We start from the raw sequence: 14,148 nt of genomic DNA, 5'->3' as shown, positions 1-14,148 counted from the left end.
TGTGTTCAGTTAACATTTCAATTTTGCAAAGTAAAAATTTTCGCCAAAGAAAAAAGGAAGACTAGAAGAATTCAATAGCTGGTAGGAAAATTTATTTTATAACATTTTTCTATGTTCGTTGATTCTGCTCGATTGAACAAAATATCAAAATGAGAAAGATAATAAACAGTGGTCAATCTTAAAAATAAATCAAATAATATAAATTTGTGAACAGGGCATAAAACACCACCCCTCTGGAAATTCCAGAGGTAGGATCAGGGGCCTAGGAAGAGAAAGCTTCTCCTGTCGACCGGTCACTCCCACTTTGAGCCCAGAGTATGGATCGGATAGACGGAAAATCCTTTGTCAAATATAATATTAAAGCAATGGCTTAACGAATTGCATGAAATATGTTACTCAAAAAACGACCCAATAATAAGCTTATTATAAAAACCATAATTTTTTTGAAATGCCTACTGAAAACAAAGTTGTTGAAATCAGTATAACATTGACTTATTTTTCAGCATCCTTTCTCGGTTAAATTGAAAAATTAAATTAAATTTTAATTTTTGAAGAGCATGCTCTGGAGTAACGAATAGGTTTGGAGACATAAACAGCACATTCAGGTGATAAATGAATATCACTTCATAAATAAGGAAAGTTGACATTGGAAAAGCTTAAGTCATCTCGTTTGTTAGACAGTTAGTATGACTAGTCAGTAAAGCTATCAAATATAAAATAAATGTGGGTAAATGTGGGTCTAGTTACACGGAAATATTAAGATGCCACAAACAGCCAAGATTATAATAATCTGTTATATTGTATCATGTAATAGGAAAGATCGCTTGGAAACAGGCAAAAGATTTTAGGCATATTTTTCAATTTCCATAACAAAGTAAATTTAAGCTTTCTTTCATTTTTACCGGAAAAAATTGTACAAGCACAAATTCGTCGGTAAATTCTTAACAACACCTAGAATGCCAGTGAAATGAAGAAATCAATAGTCTAAACTATCGAGTATTGAAAATCCGGTACAATGGATAGTTTTTAACACTGTCAAATGAATGTACCTCACGGCCAGGAACTTCACTTCCTTTACAGTACCGTTGTTACTAAAACTGGTTCGTTGTTATTCCGACACAGATGAGGTTAAGACAATGTTCGTCCTGTGCCTTTAGAAAACTAATGATTAGATTGTTTTTTTTTCAGTTTCTAAGTTTTTAAATGATTACAATCTCTCAATTTGCGGTGGTGAAAAGTGAAAAGAACTCATATTATTTTTGTCGCTGCATTAATCTCATCTCATCTGATATTGATAGGTTGTATGAAAGTAGATTTTGTTGGTGATATTCCACCCTGTTTAAAAAAATGTTGATTTGCTTTTTTTTTTTTTTTTTTTGAATGAACATACTTTTCTTTTATACAATAAACAATTTCCAACATTGGGTGTAGATATTATGAAGCATTGTAAGCTCCTGAAATAAACATCAAAGCAAAGTAAAACAAAAGAAATGTTGCTTTACTTCAAATTATGTCCGCTGTCAAGACAGGTTACAAAAATTCAGCCTGTTGTCATCGGTTCGTTGACAGATTTGTACTGCACATGTATACAACATCGGTATAAATGAATGATCTGCTACTGTTTAATGCATTTTATTTGTCAACAATTCTATCATCACCAAAATAGAGGGAAAAGATGTAGGAGAGGGAACCCAACCGGCTAATAGAAACTAAATATATGATATCATAAATACATTTCATATCATTCATTAATGTATTCTCCATTGAAACTAAACTGAAAGCGACTCATTGTTCTGTTCAAAGCATTTTTAATTTAGCACGTATCTCATGTTACGTTTTGGTTAACATTGAAATATTTTATTTTTAAATGAAATGTATGGAGACAACGAACAGTATTCAAGCTCAAAAGTCCATAAAACAATACAAATTTTAGAGAAGAGCAAAAACGGACCTCTAAAACATCAGAGCTGGGATCAGGCGCCATGGAGGAGTGAGCATCCCCTGCCGACCGGGTTCACCCGCCGTGTGCTCCTTGTCATGATCGGGTGATAACGGAAAAATCCGTCGACAATTCAGTGTTTAAATAATGGCCTAACAGTTAATATGAAAAACGTCAGTCAGCATTTGACTCAATGATAAATTGTATTTGTTGACAAGGTTACTGTATAGGGGGAAAATAACTCGCGGTGTTAATATTCGCTATATTCACGGTGTTAATAAATCCGTGAATTCAAGAAACAGTGAATAAGTTTTCAATAACCATGTTTTATTTGGAAATTTGGGAATAAACTACGATAGGTATTTTAACGTGCAGTACATGGTCATTTCTGTAATTACAAGTAGTACTTCTCATTCAATTATTTTAATTATCACGTTTTACTTTAATTCAAATCAGCAGATAATAACATGCATTTAATTGTTAAAAAGCTGTTTTAATAGCCAACGCTACATGTTTCGTCAATCCAAACACGTGGGTCATGGGTTTTGATTACCCGTGCGTAATTAATGTTACCCCATGTATTTGTTACCTGCATTATTATGCGTAATAGTTAATAGTTTTTATTGACATTTCGGTTTTAAAAACCATTCAAATAACTATCGAACTTGCTAAAGATGTGGAAGGATATTATTTCGTCGACACACATTAACACATTTATTACCGTCCAGTGGTTTTTCGCCGCGATGTATTATCCCTTTGGAAAGAAGATCTTGGGGTGTACATGCACTCATCGTAATAGCATATAGGAAAGTCATTCGACGTTTATAATCAAGGACTTTTAATAACTGCACTTGTTTTAATTAATCGTCAAGTAATTATTAAATCTAACTATTTTATATAAACCTACCCTGTTGTTCGTGAAGTGAATACATAACGCTGATTAATGTTGCTCTAGCTATGCTATGGATTTAAACGGATTTCTACAAGGGAGGTTACTTTTATTATATACCGATTCCGCGAATTCAACAAACCGCGATCGTGTCAGAGGAGAGAAAACCGTGAAAATTACAACCCCGTGAAATTAATCCCCTATACAGTATTGTATCGACCATAGAACTTACAAAATGACGACTTTAAACGAGACTGCCGATATTCTTGTTTCATCAGCTTGTTTGTCACTAACTTACCTCGTTTTGAAAATTGTTCATACGTAGAACATGCTCTTGCGTATCGAATCAACTGAGAGATATAAACCCCCATATGCAGGTGATGAAGTTATATTGCTGTATAAGTAAGGAAAGTTGACGATTGAGAAGTTAAAGTCATCACGTTTATCATAAAGCTTTGTTGTTAGATTACCATTAACGTCTTTTTCTAGTAAAAGATCCAAATATGAAACAGATGTGTCAGATTCTGTGGTATCTTTAATTTCAAGCTCACTGGGATATATCGTATAGACATAAGAATGGATATAACCATTGTTAATTGGCAATACGTCGGGGATATATCTAAATGTCAAGATGAAGGCCACAGCAAGTAATTTTATTCTTTTCACCTACAAGATTTTGAACAAATTCTGCTTCATATGAATACAAGAAAAGGTCTGCTAATTACGGGGCGCAATTGGTACCCATGGGAATTCCATTAGATTGTTGGAAGACCTGATCTCCAAAAACCACATAGATATTGTCAATCAGAAACTCAAGCATCTTTTTAATATCAACTTCAGAGTACTTGTGTGTACAATCAGAATATTTTTTAACAATATAATTTTGCAAATGACCAATGACAAAGTAAGTAAATTTACGACTACCAGTTTGATTGAAAAAGCAGCTGTCAATGATATCAAAAAGTTTGGACTTTAATTTATCGCGTGGAATGGTTGTATATAAAGTTGAAAAGTCGTACGTTTTTATGTTGTTTAATGTAATAAACTTTTGTGATTTCAAATTTTCCAAATGTTCCTTGGAATTTTTAAGTATCCACATCTTATTTACACCACTTCTCTAATGTATTGTTGCACAGTACTCCTGAAGTTTCTCCTTCAAATGATATTTTAGTAAGCTAAGAGACAATTGAAAGAATTTTAAACTCGTAATACATCAAATCATCAAAAAGAGCAAATCTCTAGTATAGAACCGAAACCTTCAAGATCAAAACAGAAAGTCAAATTTGGAAATCTGAGTACGTTTGTAGTTTCATAATACACATTATTTCATTTAATCAGGTTTCGAACAAGTGGTATAGAGGATTTAACAGTAGATTGTTCCGCAGATTTTTTTTTTTTTGGGGGGGGGGGGGGGGGTTCTAGGAGAAAACCTTAATTATTTAAATTAAATTCAAGGTGCCAAACTCATTATAAAACAAAATAATTGAAATATAGATTAATGGGTAGATGACTTATTGACACATTAATTAAGATTCACCGAACTTTACAATTAGACTTTTAAGGGGTGAATACCTTAGCAGCACGAACGCATGCAGAGGTTAGAACGTTTCACTCTAGATTTGGCGGAGTGAGAGAATTTATCCTTACGTCACGGGTTCGAATCTCAATGCGGGACGTGGAGACCGTTACAAGTGCCGTGTCGCAGTAGATAGATGTTGGCACGAAATAGACCTCTGCTCCTTGGCCACAAGTGTCGAGTAAAGATAATTTGAACACATCAATAGGCAGTCTGTGGTGTCGAGGATACGAAGCAAGCAAGCAACCAACCTTAGCATCATGAATATCTTACAGTATTTCTATTTATTAGGGATGTCAATGCGTACCCGGTTAACCGAGTACTCGATCGAACGTCCAAGTTTCGAATACTAAATCTGATACTCGTTTACTCGGATGTACAAGTTGTATATTTTTTTCTTTGTTTCAATATGCATAAGTACATACATTTATCAAAAACTTATCAAAAAAATATATTAGATATGCATATCGTAATTAGTTGCCGTCACATACACCCATTAAACAACCGTTATCGCCTGTGGATGTGTATGTACAGTAATTAGTGACCAAACACAGCTGTTCACACCTATTGTTACCCTTAATTTTTTCATGGCTTCAATTACTCTTTTTCGATCAAAATCATTTAAGTATGGTCCCTTTGAATTATTTAGTGATTATACGGTAGCGACATGCAAAGAAATGTCGCTACCCAATTCAAATGTTAAGTGAAGAAATATTAAGAAATAACTGGATTCAAACATTATTAAAAAAATTAAAACTTCTTAAAAGTTTCTGTGCGAAGTAAATTTTACGTATACGGGAGTAACAATCAACATATGAAATAAAATACGATCAGCAATCCCAACAACGTCCGGTCCTCCTCTTGCGTTGATCGTCTTCCTAAACAAGAACTGCAAAGCACTTGTACTTATTGGTGCATTAATTGATGTCTTTTGTGTTTATTTGATAAATAAAACTCAAGAAATTAACAACTTGTATTTACATTTTTACCGAGTACCCGGGTACCATCGTCGCAAACCCGGCCAAAATGTACGATCCTCTCCCATTCTGGCCGTGGTTGAATGAGAAGAGAATATTTCGCAGCTCATTAAAATATTGACCAATGCGAGTAAAGCATAGTCGGATAATGAACTTTTACGCGACCTTTCAATACCCAATCGCAGTATACGAAACTTTTCTCGTATACTGTTGATGTCAGTTGTTGATTTCAATTGCGATGGAAACAAATATTGTCATTGGCTGAATATGACGTCACAAAATAGAGGCGTAAATATTCAAGATTACGACACTTTTTGTGATCAAGCAGCCACGGGTAGGAGAGCTCTGTATGCGGACTCCGGACCGTGGCTTGAGACGATGCCCGGTTATTCGATCGGAAAATCTAGGTAGTGGGGTGGGGCTGGGGGGTTAGGACAGTAATTGACAATTTACATAAAAATTTCTTTGACAAACCACATGTAATTAGAAAGAAGAAAATTGGCCAAACTTTGGGAATGGTTGCATTCCAACTTTTTTGATGAGAAAATTCTTCAATATATTTACATGGTAGATTTGACTTTACTTAAACAAAGGGGGGGGGGGGACAATTGGTCTTTCAAAGAATATTTTTATACTTAATAAACGGTGAAAAAAAGTCCGGAACCCCCCCCCCCCATACTATGTGCCTGAAGAATAAATATATTTAATATTTCCTCTGCAATTCAAAGACAGACTTACATGTTAGGACAAGTGACACCGAACTATAAAATCATGTTTTTACGCCATGGTATGTGTTTGCCAAATCAAAACTAATCGGAATATATTTCGGATAACAAATTAAAGACATGAATGTTTTGTTAATGCTGAAAGTTGTATCTGTTCCCTAATATTCAATTTTATTCCGGAATTGAAAAAAAACACGAATTTTATTCATTCATTAAAAATTCTTTTGAATGACATTGGGCGGACATTATCTTAACCTTACCTGTGTGGTCATGACAACCAACCAGTTTTATTGCTTAACTTTAAAGGTCTGTGACAACGATACTGTAAAGGAGCTTAATCCTGACCGTTTATCTGTAGAGCATTGCACAAAAGACCAAGGCAGGGAGTCTCTGAAGTTTTGTTTTAAGCCGTCGTTATCTACGTAACATAGATCATTTAATGGTAAGCAAAATGCTATTCATGAACACATTAAGTTTACTAAATAGACCTGGATCATATTTTCATTTAAAAAAAGAGAACTAGATCCATGTTAATTTAAATTATTACCTGAATAAATGTCAAAGTTTAAGCTCTTTAGTTCTATTCCGGCTTTTAGATTTTGAGGCCACTGAAATTATAAAAATTGATTTATGTACGATACCTTTATATGTGAAAGCAAATTACGTTTTGACTCGATTGAAAACATATTTAAAGAGAGAAAAGAAATATACTTTGCTGAAAAAATATATTTTCAGACCCTATTAAAGAAGATATTACAAAACTGACAAAATGCTGAATTATGATTTCAGATTGTGAATTAGTCTACTAGAAACCAAAGAATGGCTTCTGGACCAATCCCTGGCGACCGTTCTAGGTTTGCCAAACTCGGAATGGCAATAAATGAAGAATTGACGCAGGCTTACAGAGACATATTAGAAATGGAGGTCCCCCCTCGACTTATGTATAGCAAAGTGAAATCATCTCCAGTTTATAAAAACATTCGTCCCGAACAAGAACATCGATTAATAGGTGCCAAAACTAAAGGCTATAAAGAATTTGATATTACGTTATTATATACACTAATGAGAAACATATGTACAAAGATTCCTCTTCCAACAAAAGGTTGGGGTGGAAATACGATACCGGCAGTAGGAGAAACAACGATCGGCGATGACATTGAGAGGATAAGGTTGATAAGAAATAACCTGTTTGGACACATAAGCTCGGCTTCTACCTCACAGACAGAGTTTGATGACACATGGTCAATTATATCTGATGTCTGCCAACGACTGCAAATGTACACAAAGAAAGACTACATGTCTGGCCTGAGTAACATTCAAAGTCAGGCCCTAGAAGAGGAGAACGAAACAACAGTCATAGAAAAACTTAAAGAAGATTATAAGAATAATCAATCTCTAATGGAAAAGATGTCTTCTTTGGAACAGCATTTGCTAGAAATGAAATCAAAATCAGAATCCGAGACAAAAGGTGATTATTATGAACACAGTAGTATATAATATTTACTGTGTACGATACATGGCGGAAAATAATCTTAAATTAACATAAATTTGATAAATGCATTTCTAATTATTTACATTTCCGAATCTGCTTCCTTAAGATTCTTTGCAAATTAGAAAACAATTCATTTTCTCATGATCTATCATGGAAGAGAATGAATATTGCCATTATGACGTCATAATACCGTTGTTTACCTCAGAACTATAGTGCAAACTGTTTTGTTTCAAACACGATCGTTGAATGGCAAAAAATTGTGACGTCATCAGACACGTAGTGATATGAATTTATTTTTTGAAAATTCATGAGGTACATGAACTACAAGGCTTCAGGCCTGCATATTTATCTAGAAGCATGAAACTTTTAGAATTTTTTTTTAAATACCTTCATGGATCTGGACGTCAAAAAATCAAAGGCCAGAGTCAGAAATTCATACACATTGCATAAAATTATTTTCAAAACTGGTTAAGCTTTTGTAATCGTAATGTGTTGTCTCTCTCCTACTAATGATTGATCGATTGATTGTATGTTGTTTAACGTCCCATTCGAGAATTTTTCACTCATATAGAGACGTCATCATATACCGGTGAAGGGCTTCAAATTTTGACCTTTACTCGGCACTCAGGGCCATTGAGCAGTGAGAGATCTTTATCGTGCCAACGCCTGTCTTGACATGGGGCATCGGTTTTAAGGTCTCATCCGAAGGACCCGCAACTTTCACTTCAAAGTGCCGAGCGCATGGCGAAGGAACAGTTGCTACCCATTTTTTATCGACTTCGGTCAGTCGCGGCCGAGATTCGAACTCACGACCTCCCGATCACGGAGCGAGCGCTCTACCGACTGAGCTACCGTGAACGGTCTCCGACTAAAGAAAAACCACAATTGGATATGAGAACGAAGAGGTCAATGTAAGAAGTTCATATATGGCATGTACTTGTTTCCGAATGTATTTGAATACTTTTTTAACAATCTCTAAAGAGATTAAAGAAGAGAAGAACCCCCAAACTTCTATATTGTTGCAATTTGTTTCAGATCCATGGATATAGGGTTATGCTATAATTAGAGATCATATTTTACATGGGAATATTTAGGAAAAAAGTAATTGAAAATAATCTTTTTAAGAATCAATGATTGAAAAAATTGAACTTACTATAAACTTCCAGAAGCTTTCCAAAATAATGTACGTTGTTCAAATTATGGTGAGTGTAGGGGATGGGTTACAGCAAAAAAGAGTCAGAACATATTTTTACGTGAGAGAATACAGGGAAAATCACAAGAAAAGCAGAATCGTGTTATTAATATGCAAGAATTTTCTTAAGATTTCAAATTTCAAAAAATTGTTTTGAAATAAATGTCCATAGGTCTGAGATATATATATCTCGTCAAATCTTAAGAAGTTGTATTGATTCATCGTTTCAGTCATGAAACCTCTGTATGAGTGACAATTCTCGAATGAGACGTAAAACAAAATACAATCAATAGGATAGGTTAAAAGAATGGGTGGACCTTAGAGTTTTGAAAAAAGCCGTAAATTGAAGATTTATAAAACGTTTCTTTCCATAACATTACCGATATCTTAACTGTGTATTCTTGCTACAGATATGAATTTAAACACTCTTTTCAAGGAAAACTAAATAAATATTGAAGGCATGGGACCCGAAGGTTTCTTGAATATCAATAGATAATCAGGGTCACGTTTTTTCATTTTCTTAATATATAGCATGTTTGTCTGCTATTCTTACGAAAAATGTAGTTGTATATTGAACAAAATAATGCCTTCTTAAAAGGACATAAGACATCAAATTTTTAACTTAATTTTACCAAATAATATGTTTAAATCAAACTTGTCGCTTCCATCTTTATGACTGTTTTAACTTTGATTTGATCTCGATTGACCTGTTGAATATTACAATTCATCACATGGTGTCCAGCTGCAAGTGTTCTTGTGAAAACGATTATTTTAAAACGTGACCTTGATTTAAATCACGACTTAGAGCTTGGTCTGCCTTTTGAAGAAAATTTAGCAAATAAAATTTGTTCTTATATTTTTGCGTGCCCTCACACCACAGAAATCTTAAACTTCATATCGATATCACTGTAATTGTTGTAAACTGATACCATACACATATTTAAATAAAAGTTAGTTTGCAGTACTACACAGCATAATGTGCCACATACGTATCACGTACGTTAAACGTATGTGATACGTACGTGACTTCACGTACGTATCACATGAAAAAAGCACCACGTATGTTAAACATACGTTTTCACACGTATGAATATCATGCGTGACACGTACGTGAAACTTACGTATTGACTACCATACGTTACACACATGTTGCACATGTACGTTATTCATATTGTTCACGTATGAATAATGTACGTGCAACATGTGTGTAACGTATGTTTTTAGAAACATACGTTTAACATGTTTGTTAAATGCACTGCTCATGTGATAAATGTATATTTAGTACCATACATGTGCCAAACCATGGTTAAACATGTTTTGACCACCGAACATTCTTTTTCACATATATATTGTAAACATAGGTGAAACAAAAATGATGTGCAATTAAAATATTCATTTCATGCATTTGACATAATTTTCTTCAGGGGCTTATTTTCTTTTCATCTGTTGAATGATCCACATTTTGAAGGTACATATCTGGATATCCTTCACCTCAAATTTCCTTATCCTAATTGCTCTTTAGGCAATCACAACAAAAGACATATTCAAATTTAAGCCAAATTTAATGTTGAGATGTTAACATCAATTCATTCTTCTCCAATTCCCTTTCATCTGTAAAGAAAAAGAAAATATTAAATGAATTTGCATATGTAAAAACACATAGTTTTTTTTTCAGAACATTATTATTTTCTACATATAACTCCCGGTTGACTCCCTTTAGAACTAAACTAGAACTGTCCAATATGGAAAATACCCCCCACTGGGTTTTTCAGAGAAGATGCCAAGTCACTAATACTAGTATTTTAGGATCTAAAAGGTGTTCAAAAATTGTTTATACATTTAGAGAGAAAATTTACCGGTAATTGCTCATTATATTTTTTTAATGAATGAAACTTTGGCATAGCCTAGTAAAACAGCAATACTAATAATAATATTGTTTTTTATTACATTGAAAAATTAATAACAATTTTTCAAGTATTTCTCTGTTGGAAAGTATGGATGCATTATTTATCCATTTTTTCTACAGTATGTGACTATAGGTCAGGATCATGACACACCCTCAGGTCATAAAAAATCTTTGTGTGAAGTGGATACTCCCAACATCCAAAATTATCCTCCATAGGAAAGATACAGACCGAACACGAATTATGAACTTTTTCTGTCAGTGACCTTGAACTTGTCCAAATGACCTTGGGTCAAGGTCAAGACACACCTTCAGGTCATAAGCAATCTTTGTGTAAACACGAATTATGATTTTTTTTTTCTGTCAGTGACCTTGAACTTGCCCAAATGACCTTGGGTCAAGGTGATGACACACCCGCAGGCCATAAGAAATATTAATATAACATATGGTTTTGTTATTCTTGAGCAGAAATTTTTTCAAGATTTTTCCCTACATATGCCTTTGTAAAAACTTGATCCCCAATTGTGGCCTCTCCCTACCCCAGGGTTCATGATTTGAACAAAATTGAATCTACACTACCTGATGATGCTTTCATATAAACATGACTAATCATGGCTTTTCTGTTCTTGAGAAGAAGATTTTTTCCTATATATTCTATGTAAAACTTTGATCTCCCATTATGGTCCAATCCTATCCCCAGAGGATCATGGTTTACACAAACTTGAATCTACACAGCCTGAGGATGCTTCCATTTCAAAATGACAATTCATGGCTTTGCTATTCTTGAGAAGAAGAATTTTAAAGTTTTTTTCCTATGTATTCCTATGTAAAATATTGATCCCCCATTGTGGCCCCTCCCTACCCCTGGGGGGTCATGATTTGAACAAACTTGAATCTACACTACTTGATGATGCTTCCTTATCAATATGACTAAACAAGGCTTTGCTGTTCTTGAGAAGAAGATTTTTTAAGATTTTTTCTTATATATTCCTGTGTAAAACTTTGATCCCCCATTGTGGCCCCAACCTACCCCCGGGGCTCATGATTTAAACAAATTTGAATTTACACTTTGACATACAAGGTTTCCTATAAGTTTCAACTTTTTTGGCCCAGTGGTTCTTGAGAAGAAGATTTTTAAAACATCCCACTAAATTTTCACTATTTCTTAATTATCTCCCTTTTATTGAGGGTGTGGCCCTTTATTTGAACAAACTTGAATCTCCTTTACCCAAGGATGGTTTGTGGCAAGTTTGGTTGAAATAGGCCAGTGGTTCTGGAGAAGAAGTCGAAAATGTGAAAGTTTACAGACAGACGGACAGCTAGACAGACAGACAGACTACAGACAAAATGTGATCAGCAAAAGCTCACTTGAGCTTTCAGCTCAGGTGAGCTAAAAACAGATAGCAATAGGTCATGACTGACTCAGGTTATCTAATTAGTTATAACATTTTTTGTGATTACATGTAAGTCAGCTCAGGTGCAAAATATTGCTTATCACTGATATAAATACAACAGTAAAATTTTAGACATAACCATATGTCTGACAATTAAATTCTATATAATAATAGAACTTACCCTCAGCATAAATCTTTCATAGCTTGGCATGGACCTATATGTTTTTGTGTCTGTTCGAAGTGTATACTTTTTGTCCTTGGGGTAAAAAAGAAAATATATGTTAAAAAAAAATTGCATTTCAGACTTGTAAAGCAAAACAAACAATATGAAAAATTACTTATTTTACTGATAACATTTAACATTTTCTCCTCTTGTGATTGAAATGTAATGCACATCATTACATGATATTATATGTATTAAATTGCAAGTCTAAAAGCAATGGGATCAGAAAATTTGATTTCTTTTTTAAGAGTATTACCATAATGCTGGTTTAACTTTCAGAATCTGTTTTTGAAGTCCAGACTTGGCATTTAGGTGTTTAAATAGGAGATGAGCTTCAGCCACCATCCTGGAGTGTACATTTAAAATCACATAAAAAAATCACAATCTCAAAATACATTATTTATATATATTCATAAGGACTGTATGAAAAAGACATCTGAAAAATAAGTGTTACACCCTTATTGCCCTAAAAGATAATTTATATTTCCTCTACATGTTTTGTAAAGAAATTGCGTGGTGGAACTTTCTCCATCAAGGGTTTTATTGCATCTTATTGGTAGGCTAAAAAAAAAATCTTACAATAAATATTTTTTATAACAGTATGTTTTATACCTCACCTTAATTTTGATATAATGTGCCAGTGTTGATTCACACTTGGGCTGGGGTGCTGACCAAGACAGTTGACTGCGTTAATATTTTCTTACTCATTTGGTAAACTAAGTATACATTATGTTATACACTAAAATAAAAGAAACACACCCGTTAGTTTACATGCAACACAGTCTGAAATATAAAGTAAATAAATAACTGTTGATGTTATGTATATTCCTCACCGTTATTCCTAGCCTAACTCCAGACACTATCTTGCAGACGTCAGACTTCTTACCAGTGACGTCACCCGTTAACGTAAATAATAATCGGAGATGAAAATTCCGGAACGTACATTTTACATATTTAGTGTTATACGGACGCTAACAACTGTATAATTATGTAATACCTATTTAGGTGAATTCCATTTGAGTTCTGTTGTGAAATTATCGTGATTTTCTTCTTTTTTTTTTCAAATTCAGCTTTTGCTCCTGAATTCGGAATGATTATATCTACCGATGATCGAGTTCAATTTTATGTGCCTCTACCGATATCCGATATACACATTACGAGATTGGTGTACTTGTGCAGGTTGCACAACAGTATTAAATTTTGCTATATATTCTTACCAAAAATGCGCAACTTTGAGTAGGTGGTATTAATTGAAAACAAACTTTTGAGAAGTTTCCTTTTCAGATCTTGTAAAACAATTCTTTATAAAGATTTTAGTACCAAAAAATACATAGCCATCCAGCAAGGCACGCAAGTTTGTTTCGCTCGAAGTCGAGCAGGTGCTTGAAAATCAAGTCCAGGACCTAATCACTCCCCACTCAAATACAGTATATAGAAAATTCAGCACGCCCTAAATTTTAATGAATCTAGTCAATACAGGAAGTTTACATATTGTTTTTCATCTCATAAAAAAATTCAGCTCCAGTCTCGTGTTAAAATGCCCGAATCGGAAGGGAGGATTCAGGAATTATTTTGCGTCAGCCATGATTTGACGTGAACCTCAAGTGAAATACTGTTATGACACCTGCAATAAGAGTGAAAATTTTTGCTTGCCAGTATAATGCTATTTTCCCGATCTGTAATGAATATTCAATGTAATAAAGCAAGTTTCATAAAAATCCGTCTCAAGGTAGGAAAAATATTGGCGACACTCGGTGACAGGGGTGTTCGCGGTGAACACGGATTTCTAAAAATATGGCAAAAGTTGAACTGTATGTAATGATCTTGCGCGTTGAACA

The 14,148-nt window shown here is 34.0% G+C and overlaps 1 long non-coding RNA gene across 1 annotated transcript; it reads right to left on the bottom strand.

The window, feature by feature from the left end:
• Window positions 1-10,387: 10,387 nt before the first annotated feature.
• On the bottom strand, window positions 10,388-12,642 carry LOC133201915 (uncharacterized). Its single transcript, XR_009723174.1, has 3 exons — window positions 12,567-12,642; window positions 12,269-12,343; window positions 10,388-10,401 (listed from the first exon to the last, which is right to left on the bottom strand). It is a non-coding gene; the product is annotated as an uncharacterized LOC133201915 (long non-coding RNA).
• Between the last annotated feature and the right edge of the window lie 1,506 nt (window positions 12,643-14,148).

This window comes from Saccostrea echinata, unplaced genomic scaffold (genome assembly GCF_033153115.1).
Source record: "Saccostrea echinata isolate AGI-Se365-2 ecotype Australia unplaced genomic scaffold, CSIRO_AGI_Sech_v1 ptg000046l, whole genome shotgun sequence".
NCBI classification, from domain to species: Eukaryota; Metazoa; Mollusca; class Bivalvia; order Ostreida; family Ostreidae; genus Saccostrea; species Saccostrea echinata.
This window is presented reverse-complemented; position numbering and strand designations above follow the sequence as displayed.